Here is a 13435-nt window from a genome sequence, read left to right as displayed (position 1 = left end):
CTCCTGTTGTCAGGATTCCTGAGAGAGGCTCAGAATATGGTTGAAGATCTCCCATTTGATGGTCAGAAACTTTTATCAGGAACTACAAATGAGTCTTTGCACATGCTGAAGGACTCCAGGCCCATGTTGGGATCTCTGGGTGTATACACCCCTCCAAACAAGAGGAGATTTAGCAGGTCTCAAACTGCCCAGAGATTGTGCCCTGCTCAGTTCTCTGGTTTTCACATAACTACCAAACCCACAAGAAAAAGACAGATTTCAGCGGAAAAGAGCTTCCCACCCTCCTTCAGCTGGTATACCATCATCATCGAAACAGCAATTTTGACAGTTCAGTTGAGGGCTCAACTCCTCCCGCACCTCTAGTTTGCAAGCTGCAACCTTTTGCCCACCTTCCCACTTTTGAAGACCGCCTTTCCCATTTCCAATGGGCTTGGCAGCATATTATAACAAACAAGTGAGTCAGAGAGGTTATAACATCGGGCTACACCATCCACTATAGGTCTCGCCCAACTCCCCTTCCCCGTCCCTCTTCAGGGACTCCTCCCACAAGAGTATACTGAGTGAAGAAGTACACTCCCTCTTTTGATTAGGAGCAATAGAACTGGTACCATCCCCTCACAGGAGGAAAGAGTTTTACTCAAAGTATTTTCTTGTGCCAAAGAAGGATGGAGGGTGGAGAGCGACCTTAGATCTAAGACAACTGAACAAATTTGTAAAAGTCTCCAGATGGTGACTCTGGCAGCTACAATCTCTTCTCTAGAAACAGGAGATTGGTTTTCAGCCCTCAACCTACAGGAGGCTTTCATATAGCAATACATCCCGCACACAGGACATATCTGCACTGCACCATGGGCCAGGATCCTTTTCAATACAGAGTACTTCCCTTTGGCCTCTCTTTGGCTCCAAAGGTGTTCTCAAAGATTTTAGTGGTAGTGACTGCTTACCTTCAGCGAGAAGCAACTTTAGTCTTCTTGTATCTTGACAACTGGCTACTCAAGGGCTGATCTTACAAAGCAATACTAACTTCCACCCAAACAGCTCTCTTCCCTCTTCCAGGAGTTGGGTCTCCAGCTATACCTAAAGAAGTCCAAGTAAGTCCCTGCACAGAGAATACAATTCATAGGGGCATATTTGGATTCGTTGGCAGCCAGGGCCTCCCTTTCCACAGACAGATTCATAACCTTGTCGAATCCGGTTGGGAAAATTCAAGGTAGTCCCCATACTACCATAAGGAACTGTTAGCAGCTCCTGGGTCATATGGCAGCTTGCACCTTCACGATCAAACATGCAAGATTATGGGCATGTCTATACTAGAAACGTAAGTTGACTTACAACCACCAAAGTAATTACTGCAGTGGTGCATGTCCACACTACCCTCCTTGGGTTGGTGGTATGTGTCCTCACCAGGAGCACTTCCACTGACCTAAGAGGGGCATTGTGGGGAGATGAGAGCCAAGTGTCTCAGCTCAACTGGCAGCTCTCTGCCAGGAGCTCCCGGTGGGTTGCCTCCTCTTGCCTCCCCGTTCCCCTCTGGGAGTGAGGGAAGCCGCCCGGAGCTTCTCACCTCCCCGTTCTCCACTGGAAGGGGGCGGGAAGCTTCCCTGGGGTTCTCACCTCCGCATTCCTTGTCGGGAGCAAGGGAGAAAGTACCTGGAGCTTCTTGCCCCCAGGGAGCAGGGTCCAGCTGCCCCAGCTTCTCCCCCTGTCCGCTCCCAGCTTCTCCAGCTGCCTGGGCTTCTTGGCCTGACTCCCAGCTGGGAGCGGGGTCTAGCTGCCCAGCTCTCCAGGAGAGCAGAGGGCAGCTGGGCTCTAGCTACCCAGCTTTCTTGTCAGTTTCACAGCTCCTGCTGTCTACACAGACACTGTGTCGCCCTAACTACACTGACATAACCACATCTCTTTTGGAAATGGAGTTATTATGTTGGTGTAGTAGGGCACTTAGAGCTTGTCTACACTACCCGCCGGATCGGTAGGCAGTGATCGATCCAGCGGGGGTTGATTTATCGCATCTAGTATAGATGCGATAAATCGACCGCTGAGCGCTCTCCCGTGGACTTCGGTACTCCACCAGAACGAGAAGCGCAAGTGGAGTCGATGGGAGAACGTCAGCTGTTGACTTACTGGAGTGAAGACACCGCAGTAAGTAGATCTAAGTATGTCAACTTCAGCTACGCTATTCACATAGCTGAAGTTGCGTATCTCAGATCGATCCCGCGCGGTAGTGTAGACAAGCTCTTACATTGGCGGGAGCAAAGCTGCAGTGTGTACACTGACATAATTAGATTGACGTAAGCTGCCTTACATCAACCTAACTGTGTAGTGTAGACCAGGCCTATGTCTTTGCTGTTATCAAGGACTGGTTCAGGAGGACCTATTACTCAGCCAGTAACAGCTTGGACAAACTGGTTACAGTTCTTCTGAAGGTGAAGAACTCCCTGAATTAGTGGAAAGATCAACGCAGTGTGTGCACGGGCATCCCAGCTCCAACAATAACTGTGCGAATGGATGCCTCACTGTTAGGGTGGGGAGCACACCTCAACATACTCACAACTCAGGGCACATGGTCACCTCAGGAAACTGGTCTCCATATCAACTTGTTGGAACTCAGTGCAGTCAGAAATGCCTGCCTTCAATGCCTACCCCTCATCAAGAGCAAATCAAAGGGTATCATGATGGACTATGTAGCTTATATGTTCTATATCAACAAATAGAGCTGAAAGATTCCCCCTCCCCATGCGCTGAAGCTATAAAGTTATGGAACTGGTGTATAACCCGTCAGATTCAGATCTCAGCTGTTTACCTTCCTGGAGTCCAGAATGTCACAGTAATTATGCTCAACAGATGCTTCTCCCAGGACTACAAATGGGAGTAGGACTCTCAGATCCTTTATGGGATATTCCAGAGGTGGGAACTTCCACAGGTAGACCTATTGGCCACATACAGCAACAGGAAGTTCCCCTCTCTTTGGGAGATGCCTTTCTCCTTCCTTGGACAAACGGCCTGTTCTACACATTCCCTCCAACACCGCTAATTCTAAAAGTGAGGAGGAAGATAAGGCAGGACAAAGCCAGAGTTATCCTCGTAGTACTGACCTGCCTCAGGCAAGTTTGGTATCCTTATCTGCTTCACCTATGTGTCCAACCGCCGTTCAAGCTTTCAACTGTCCCTCAGCTCCTCTCCCAGGAAGCGGGTTATGTGCTTCACCCCAGCCTAGGGGTCCTCCGTCTCCAATCATGGCTCCTAGATGGCTCATGGGATTAGAATCCACCTGCTCAATAGGAGTACAACAAGTATTATTAAACAGTAGAAGGGAGTCAACTTGAATTATTTATCTTCAGAAATGGAAGAGCTTCAATCATTGGTGTCACCCTCACTGCCTTGTGTCTGAATCTTCTCTGCTCTCAGCCATCTTGAATTATCTGCTCAACTTAAAAAAAACAACAGGTTTATCAGTTAGTTCCATTAAGATTCTCCTTGCTGCAATATCAGCTTTTCGTTCCCCACTAGAGGGGTATTCTGTTTTTGCACATCCTCTATCCTTAAGATTTATTAAGCGTCTGGGGAATCTATATTCTGACTTGGGATCTCAAACTGGTACTTAGATACCTTATGAGACCTCCGTTTGAACCTATGGCAACCTGCTCCTTGCTTCACTTATCTATGAAGATGGCCTTTCTAGTAACTATCCTGTCAGCTGGAGAAATTGGAGCCTTGACCCATTTACAGTATTTTTCAAGGACAAAGTCTACCTGCAACCACACCCAAACTTTTTACCAAAGGTGCTGTTGGATTTCCATCTTAAGCAGTCTTTTACTCTACGGGTATTTTTTCCTAAACCACATAAATCTCAGTGGGAGACTTCCCTTCGTATGATATGACCTTTTATCTGGATAGGACCATGCAGTTTTGGAAATCACCGAGACACTTTGTCTCCATTGTGGAAGGATCAAAAGAATCTATGATCTCTTCACAGAGTCTGTTGAGATGGATCTCTGGGTGTATTACTGCTTATTATAGTGCAGCTGGTGTTTTGCCTCCTCAAAGAATTACAGCATACTCCACCAGATCACAAGCAACTTCCACAGTGTGACTCAAAAACATCCAAGTGCCTCAGATATGCAGAGCTGCTACGTGGGTTTCAGTGCACACCTTTACTAAACACTACGCCTTGGTCCACACCATCAGATTTGATGCAGAACTTGGTTGTGCTGTGTTGTCTTCAGTGTTGGACTTGATTCTGAAGCTTCCTGTGAGAATACTGCTCAGGAGTCACCTGAAGTGGAGCACCCATAGGGACACTACCCAAAGAAGAAGAAAAGGTTACTCACCTTGTGCAGTAACTGTGGTTCTTCAAGATGTGTGTCCCTATGGGTGCTCCACTACCTGCCCTCCTTCCCCTCTGCTTCAGACTATTCTTGTTGCATGTTGGGATAGAGAAGGAAATGAGGGTGGTTCACCTGTGCAGCCCTCTGTACCCTCTGAGCGTGGCATGAGGTTGTATAGTATGCATGGTCTGAGCGGACACTAATTACAGAAAATCTTCGATCAAGGGTTTGAAAGGTGCATATGCACCTGAAGTGGAGCACACATAGGGACACACATCTTGAAGAGCCACAGTTACTGCACAAGGTGAGTAAATCTTTTCTTCTAGCTAGTACCCCTGAGTCCAGCAGACTGCTCTTTCCTCTCCAACCTACAGCATTCCCTGGCCAGGCTGAAAATATTCACTGTCATTTAATTTTCACATTCCTTTAAAATATGCAAAAATTAAATAACAATATTCCCAGTACTGCAGTATGAGCCTGATTGCAAACTCACACCTGTTTTACACTGAATATTGTAATTACCATTAATAATACTTAGCATATAACTGTTAAAAATTATTTTGGGGCATTAATTAATTAATCCATAACATTCCTGTGAAGAAGGCAGATAGTATCCTCATTTTACAGATATGGAAACTAGTACACATAGAGGTTATGTGACTTACCCAAGACCACAAAGGGAAGCAGTGTTAGGACCAGGACTAAAATCCAAATTTCCTGGCTTCCCTTCCACTAGACTACATTGCTCCAGCTCCATTTTCAGTGGAGTTACTCTTGATTCACAGCTGAGAGCACACTGAGAGTACAAGAAGACTATACATCCAGCAGTTGAGGGAAAGATGGTAGTTATAACTGGCCTAGCAGCCAGTTTATGGTCATTTTCTCTGTAGAGGAAAGACAGAGTACTCCAACAAGACTGGAATGGTTTCATTTAAGACATAAATACTTTACTTTTGTAAATAATAAGTGCACATGTGTATGTATAATGATGAGAAGCTCAAAGGCAGAAATAAAGTGAGATGGGAAATCTGGGACAGAGAGAACTAACAATAAATACGGTTCTTCAGGGAAAGTCCTAGGATTTATTTGAGGGACACCTCACCATGATCTCTTGTTTTGCTTTTGCAGAAAATAAATGCTGCTACTTTTTTTTTTTCAGATCCAGAAAAAAAATAGAAGAGAATGATGTTCTTTATTGCACGAAACCGCCCTGCTCTGAATGTCAGAACTATATACAGTTTGTGGGCATAAAGAAAATTGTTTCCGTTCAAGAATCATCACAATCATCATCAAACCAACAAGTAAGCTAATGCAATGCAATTACCTTATTGTAATTATTTATTTATACATTCATTTGGTGTTCAGTGCTATAGTTTATGATCGACGTACTCAATTTAAAAAACCCTAAGCATCTGTACATGCCTGCATCATGTAGTAGAGGAACCTCCACTATATAAAACACCTCCAACCTACTTAAACATTCATAATTATACAAATTATAAAACAATATGGCTTTCACTGTGCCCTGAAAGCCTTTAAATCCAGACTTTTCTGGAGCCAAAAAGGGAGTAAATGCTATATTCTAGGACACTCTCCATTGAGAAAGTCCAGCCTCAGGCAGTTTAATCTTAGGGACTGACAGTAAAAGCCTCCCTTGCTGAGCTCATCTTTTTTTCTTCCAATTCCCATGCTTTTGTCTACTTTGACATTCACTCTGTCAGACCATGTATATTTTCAGATCCATCAGTATGGCTCACTGGCCTAGGATCATTGAAGCACAAGGAGTTCTCTTTCAAAGTGACTATCTATATTCCCATTCCACTAAAGGTACATGTGTGCTCGAGTTTAGAGTCTTTTGGCCAGCAGCATCTGCTATGGCTGCGCATGTATCCTGAGATTCTTCATTGAGTAGTGTCCCTATGGGTGCTCCACTGTAGGTGTGCCTGCACCCGAGATCAGAGATTTTAGGTAGCCGTGTCCGTTCAGTCTGCACACGCATCCCCTGCAGCCTTGTGCCCTGCACCGATGCTATATAGAGGTGCCCAAGCGCACAGGCGCCAACTTTCCTTGGCGCCGGTGGGTGCTCGCGCCCCCGGCCCCGCCCCAACTCCGCCCCTTCCTGCCCCTGTTGGACCCCTCCCCAAATCCCTGCCCTGGCCCCGCCTCTTACCCGAGCGCGCCGCGTTCCTCCTCCTCCCTCTTCCTCCCTCCGTTTGCCACGCGAAACAGCTGTTTCACGACGCAAGTGCTGCAGGGGGGAGAAGCAGGACCCGGCGACGTGCTCAGGGAAGGAGGCGGAGCGGAGGTAGAGGTGAGTTGGGGTGGGGCGGGGAGCTGCCGGTGGGTGCAGAGCACCCACCAATTTTTCCCCATGGGTTCTCCAGCCCCGGAGCACCCACGGAGTCGGTGCCTATGCCCAAGCAAACCGCCCTGTTCCTTCTCAGTTGCTGTGGCCTGAGATGGAGCCTCAGCAGCGTCTGAGTTGAGCTTACCTCAACTGTATTTTTCTTTCGTTGTTAGTAGTTAGTTAACATTAGTTCTTAGAGTTTCCTTTGTGTTAGTTAGCTGTATTAATTTTTATAGTTTAATTTTTTTTTTAAAAGTAAACAAAAAATCTTTAAAATAAAAGATTTTACTTATACTTTTAGGATAAGGATCATTGTTCCTCCATCTATTTTTCTTGTTTCTTCCCATCAAGGGAACTGAAACCCTGGGAGGGTATGCCCAGTTTACCTGGGTTTAAATCTTTCCTTTTGTGCTGAGAGGCTATCCTGGTCAGCGTCCGTTGCCTTGGGGAGCTGTATGTTTCCCCAAAGTGTAATTTCTGCCTGAAATTAAAATTGAAGACCAGAATGAACTGGGAACTTAAACTACATCTCCTTATGATGGGGAGTTTGCTCTGACTGGCTTCTGACCTCAGCCAGGGGGACCCCGCCCCCGTACAATTGTCTCCGAACAGGTCAACTGCTTCAACCTACTCGGTGCAGCACTCCCCTAGAGCATTGAAGAGGAACTCTTTCTAATCCTGCCGGACCTGCTGCTGGCTGCTTCTAGTGTGCAATGCGGTCCACGGTGCCAGGACAGGCGGGAAGACTGCCTCTGCACCCCGGCTACACTGCTGACCAGGAGCCGCCGGAAGTAAGCCCGTGCCCCGATCCCCTGCCCCAAGCCCTGAGCCCCCCCTCAAACCCGGAGCCCCTTCCTGTACTCCAAACCCCTCATTTCCGGCCCCACCCCAGAGCCTGCACCCCCAGACCAGAGCCCTGACGCCCTCCCGCACCCCAACCCTCTGCCCCAGCCCTGAGCCCCTCCTACGCCCCAAACCCCCTCATCCCCAGCTCCATTAGGTCAGGGGCATCAACAATTTTCTTCAACTGGGTCATTAGTAGTGACAGCTGCTGATGAAAAGTCACATCTGCAAAATAAGACTACACCAAAAGAACCTGATTACAAAACACTGGATTTATTTGGCCATAAATCATATTAGTTGGCTACTTTGCACTTTAGGATTGCAAATTATCAGGCCCTCATGGCCAGATATGATTATTTGAACTATGAGAAATTTGCAGCATTCAGGGCAAACTACCTCCAGATGCAAGGGAAAGAAGGTAAATGAAGGACAGTTGATTGCCAGAACCATCCTTCAGGCTGCTTTGGATGCAGCAGACACCACTTCACAATTGATGGCCACCGCAGTCATGATGAGAAGGGCATCTTGGCTGTAGGGGTCTGGCTACTGTCAGGAGGTTCAGTCTACAGCAGAGGATTTGTCTTTTCAGGGATCAGAGTTGTTCATCTCTGAGACAGATGGTGCCCATCATACGTTGAAAGCTTCTCTAGTGACTCCTAGCTCTCTCAGGTTCTATAAACCTGCCCCTAAAAGAAAAAAAATCAGGCAGAAATTGTATGCCCCACAGAGCTCAGTTCCAGCTCCCTTCTCTCACCAAAGATTGACTGAGCCTTCCAGTGGCAGCATTAGCATAAGAGAAGACAGGGTACCTCTGAAGCTTACGTATCACAGTCTGCATTGGAGCCAAAACATTCATTTTGATAGGACTGTCAAGACATGCACCTTACCCCTTTGGATCCAGAGCCACCAACCCTTCCTTTGTGACCATTTGCCCCTTTTCAGGCATGCCTGGTCCTCCATAACTCCAGACCAGTGGGTCATGATATTATTACAATAGGATATTCTATCCAGTTTCACAGTGTGCCTATTCCCATCCCACCTTCCCTGGCCCTTTCCAGGGACGCATCTCATGAGGACCTATTACACCAGGAGGTCCTCTCGCTTCTTTCTCTTGGAGTTATAGAAAGGGTACCTTTAAATTACCAGCAAAATGGTTTTACAGCAAATACTTCCTTATTCCAAAGAGGAAAGAAAGATGGTGGCCCATCTGGGACTTAAGAAAGCTCAACAGATTCATATGCAAGTTGAAGTTCAGGATAGTTCCCTCTCTGGATCCAGGGTACTAGTTTGTATCTCTTGATTTCCAAAATGTGTACTTTCATATATGCATAATTCCATAGCACCAGAGGTACCTAAGGTTTGTGGTAGGCCTTCCAGCTATCGACTGCACTGAGGGCTTTTAACAAGGTTGTAACAGTCATTACTGCACATCTAAAAAAATCCTTACGTGAATAACTGTCTAGTTCAAGGAAGGCCTCCTCATCAGGTGTCAGATGCCATAGTTATGCCTTTACCTGTTCCAGAACCTGGGTCTGAAAGTGAATGTGTAGAAATTCAGCTTAACTCCCATTCAAAGACTTGAGAGGAGCAGACTTAGGGCTTGTCTACACATGACATTACTGTGTGGCAAGCTAGGGTGTGAATCTGCAGTGCACTAGTTTTGCTGTGCAGTGCAACATCCTGTGTGCACACTGCTGCTGCACAGTAAAAGTCCAGAGGGTGCTCTGGCTTACCACACTTTACAAGTTTCAGAGTGGTAGCCGTGTTAGTCTGTAGCAGCAAATACAACGAGGAGTCCTTGTGGCACCTTGGAGACTATAAAGTTGTTAGTCTCTAAGGTGCCACAAGGATTCTTCATTGTTTTTACACTTTACAAGTGCTTTCTACATCTCACTTTGAAGACTGTTGGACAAAAGAAAAACAAAGAATTGAAAATTTGATCATGCAAGTGAACGTGCTTTCTTGAACCTTCCGTATCTGACAGTCTGGCCTTCCCTTGGAGCATTGTATTGTATCCAGAGTTTTTCTGGCCATTACTCATTTGCTGAGTAACTTGAAATGGAGGACCATTTCCTTCAAGGAAATACTTATATTTCTTTCCTTGGCTCTATTGCAAATGGCTTGAGGTGACTTGTTAACTTTTATATAGTTAGTATTTTTCAGTTTTGGAAACTGTAGTTCTGGAGAATTCTTTTTGGGGAGTTGTCCTAAGCCTGGCTTACATCCAGATATCTGGTCTGCCTCCAATTAATAGGAGAAATGAGAATATGCATATTGTAAAGATTACCAGAAATGGAGAATTCTAGAAAAAATATTCACAAATAAGACCACATTTTTCTATTGGCCAGAGATATATGTGTATTTTTAAAAAGTTTTTTTTCCCTTTTCAGGACTCCACAGATTCTTTAAAGAGCAACTTTGAATATTATCAGGTATGTATCCTTATTGAGGAGTATAGAGCAAGGAAAACGTTGCAAAAAAAGTATTCACGAACATTCATTTAATAAAATCAAATTCACTTTGATGTTGCTCAAAACTACTTAAATTTTCTTTTGTTAAATGTTTATCCAAGCCAATTTTGGTTTGTAAGAAAGTTCATCAAACAAGAAACTGAGGAGCATACTTATGTAAATATGTATTCAAACTAGTGTTCACAATGGAGGTGTTTGGTGGCTTTCTTGAAAGCTCATTGTGGGTTTGGGAGTCATCCAGTCAGGGATAGAGTGGGAAACAAAGCACCAACAAGAAGAAATGTCAGGAGTAGCACCAGAGGAGGAAAACAATGTCACTTAAAGAATTAAGATTTATTAAACATGTTTGATAGCGGTAAAGGGATCAGAGTTTGGGGGAGGAAAGAGAAATGGGACAGACCGAGGTAGTGACAAATTAGATAAATACTGATATAAAGGTAGCTTTTTGACCTGGAGCTTGCCTTGCCCCAATAGACTGAGAGCTTTAGGAATGAAATAATGACACAGATGGGATGTAGGTATGGGTAAAGGTACCCAGAATTGTCTGATGTCCCAAGAAATTCCCTGGACAGATCTAATGAATAACTAGGATGAATAAAGGCAGCTGTGGTCAGAAAAAGAACTATGCAAAAAAATTATTTGGGACTGTGCTTTGCATAAATTCCTTCTGTTTTTCAACAGTGGAAACCTCAATATGCGGAATGTTCTGGTAAGATAACTACATACAGTTGAACATTGTATCTTAAGGTTGCTAAATTTGGTATTTTATTATTACTCAGTTTATTTAAAAACACTTCTAGCATGTCATAACATATTGGAATAGGCCCCTTTATATAACAAACACAATTTTCAGTTGTGAGTCCTTAAATTAGACCTATTAGCTCTATTTTGGTTCAGGGCCATACAATTCAAATATCTGCATCCTACCACTCTACTTGCTGGTTTAATACTTCTGAATGAACAACAGGCTGACGTGTACAAGAATCCTGCTCTCTGCACCATAAGTGGACCAGTTTTCTGGATGTGTTAATGGGCCTTAGATTAGCTGTAGGAATGTGCAAAATGAATAATAAATTTAGAAAATAGAAGGTGTCTTTCGATCACCAGTCTTTGGCATCCCTTTGGTCTTTAGTCTTTCTTTGTTACTCAAATGAAAATGAAATGAAAATTTCATTTTGGACATAGGCTTCTAATTCTCATGCCTTTGATGTGTGTTTAGGTGGTTTCCTCTGGTGCTAAATAGGCTGATCTGAATCCTGCGTTTTGTTTTTCTTTTCTCTGAGAACAGCTTGGATTCCTTGGGCTTGATTCTTCAGCCTACTACATTCATTTTATGCTGGTATAAATCCACTGAAGTCAGTGGAGAAACACTAGGGTAATGGAATGAATCAGGCCCCTTATTATAAAATACTAGCCAATACTAAAATTATCTTACATAAAACGTTGTTTATTAGAGTTAGAATACCAATAAAAAATAAATGACAAATGTTAAGCAGGATAGTGTATGCCTATTCTAAGAATACACAGTCTCCCTTAGGTATGATACTTGTTATAGTTTAGTCCCTTTGATTTAAGCAAGAGCAAACATACATCCTGAAATATGCGTGAAATTATAAAAAATGCCTAAGTCCCATTTTCAAAAGTGACATAAACATTTAGAGTTTAAGTCCTGTTGCCTTTAATGAGGGTGGAAACCACACTTGAGAAGAACCAAGAATGGAATTGGAAGAAAGAAGCTCCAGACAGCAGTTGTGGACAACACGTTCAGTGTATCTGGAGATGAAGGGGAGAAGAGATGTTGGGTAATAGTATGAGTGGGAGAAAGGGTCAAGTATTTTAAGATGGAGAAGATAAAAGTATGTTTATATAGGGAGGGAAAGGAAACTGATGAGAGTGAGATGTTGAAAAGAGTGAGAGAAGGGGTGACAGCATGAGAGCTGGGCAAGAGAATAATAAAGGTATGGGGTCCTTTGGGCAGAAAGAGAGGTTGGAAAAGGAAGACAGGTAGTGTTTCACAGTCTGTGACGGGGGAGAATGTACTGGGGATAAGGGGGGAAAGGAAGAGAGAGGGAACAGAGACTGGCCATTTTGATGAGTAAGGGAGTCGATCCATAGGTGCAAGTCAAACAAAGAAGTGAGGGCAAGAAGGCAGGAGGCTGAAAGGTGAGCTGGGACATGAGTATGGAAATTAAAGTAACCAAATATGAGAGTAGGGGATTCCAGTGTGAGGAGGAATGAAAGCTAGGAGTTGAAGTCAGTGGGGAAGGTGGATGCAGGGGAGTCAGCTGGTCAATAGACAGCAGCAGTATGGAGAGGGAAAAGTAAAAAGAGTTGGCTGGGTTGTTGTTCAAAAGAAGAGAATGACTGACAAGGGGGACAATAGAGGAGCTAAAATTGACAAGACTGGGACAGGAGAAGTTCAAGGCTCTCACTCTGATCGTTTGAGGATGACCTGGTCTGTCTAAGGTCTTTTCTGTGCAATGATGATAATGATCTTGCTCCCCTGAATCTTGTACTATGGTTCACATTTTTGTCTTGATTTTTTCATGATAAGCATTGACAAATCTGAATTTTGCCTGGGTAGAAGGACCTTTGGATCCAAATATCAACCAGATTTTAATATCTTGTTTATCAAATATTGTAGTAAATTGATCCTGAGATACCCCACCCTCTCCCTTTTGTAGTGAGCAGGGATCTGGTGCCATTCATGGTAATAGATGGGATCCCATCCATTACTAAACCTCACCAGAGCAAATCCAATACACCATTCCTGATTTAAACTTTTTCTTTTTCTTTTCTCCTCCAGCTTCCCCCCTCAGTAAACAAACAGAGAATTCAGAAAAAAGAGATGGAGAAGAAACAGAAAGAAAGAATGATAAAGGCAAAAAAAATATTCATCAAACTTGCTCATATATTCTTATTTCTTGGTTTACATAATTCTTTTTTCTTTAAGATGTTTGAATAGATTTAATTGTTCTGAAAGTCATGAGCCATAGTGCGGGCAGGCAATTTGCATACTTCTAACATCAATCTTCCACAACATACCTGAGTCTTAATTTGAAATTTCCATGCTATTCCACTTATGGACCTCTCTTCCTATAATAATAGAAATAAAGTTATTGTTCTGATAGTATGGGTTGTTGTTTGTATAGCACTACTGCTGTGCCACTGGTGCTTTACAGACATGTACGGACGTAAGGTCCCTGGGATCTTACAACCTAAAACACACAGGTAATGAAATGGAGAGTGACAACAGATCATTGTGGGGAGGGGGATAGACACAACAGTAATGGATGGGAAGGGAATATAGCTTTTGGGAGAGTGTTGTTTTTAAGTAAAGCTCATTGTATAAATTGTCTTATTTTATATTATTTGTATTAATTATGAGTTATTTATTTAAATAATGTTCAAGTAACAGAGAAGGACATATAGCATCAAAGAGAAGATAC

At 43.8% G+C, this 13435-nt stretch overlaps 1 long non-coding RNA gene across 1 annotated transcript; it reads left to right on the top strand.

Annotated features, from left to right (window-relative positions):
- The first annotated feature begins 5494 nt into the window (after positions 1–5494).
- On the top strand, positions 5495–12867 carry LOC135895517 (uncharacterized). Its single transcript, XR_010562471.1, has 4 exons — positions 5495–5626; positions 9906–9947; positions 10668–10695; positions 12793–12867. It is a non-coding gene; the product is annotated as an uncharacterized LOC135895517 (long non-coding RNA).
- The last annotated feature ends 568 nt before the right edge of the window (positions 12868–13435 follow it).

Source organism: Emys orbicularis, chromosome 1, assembly GCF_028017835.1.
Source record: "Emys orbicularis isolate rEmyOrb1 chromosome 1, rEmyOrb1.hap1, whole genome shotgun sequence".
NCBI lineage: Eukaryota > Metazoa > Chordata > Testudines > Emydidae > Emys > Emys orbicularis.
This window is presented reverse-complemented; position numbering and strand designations above follow the sequence as displayed.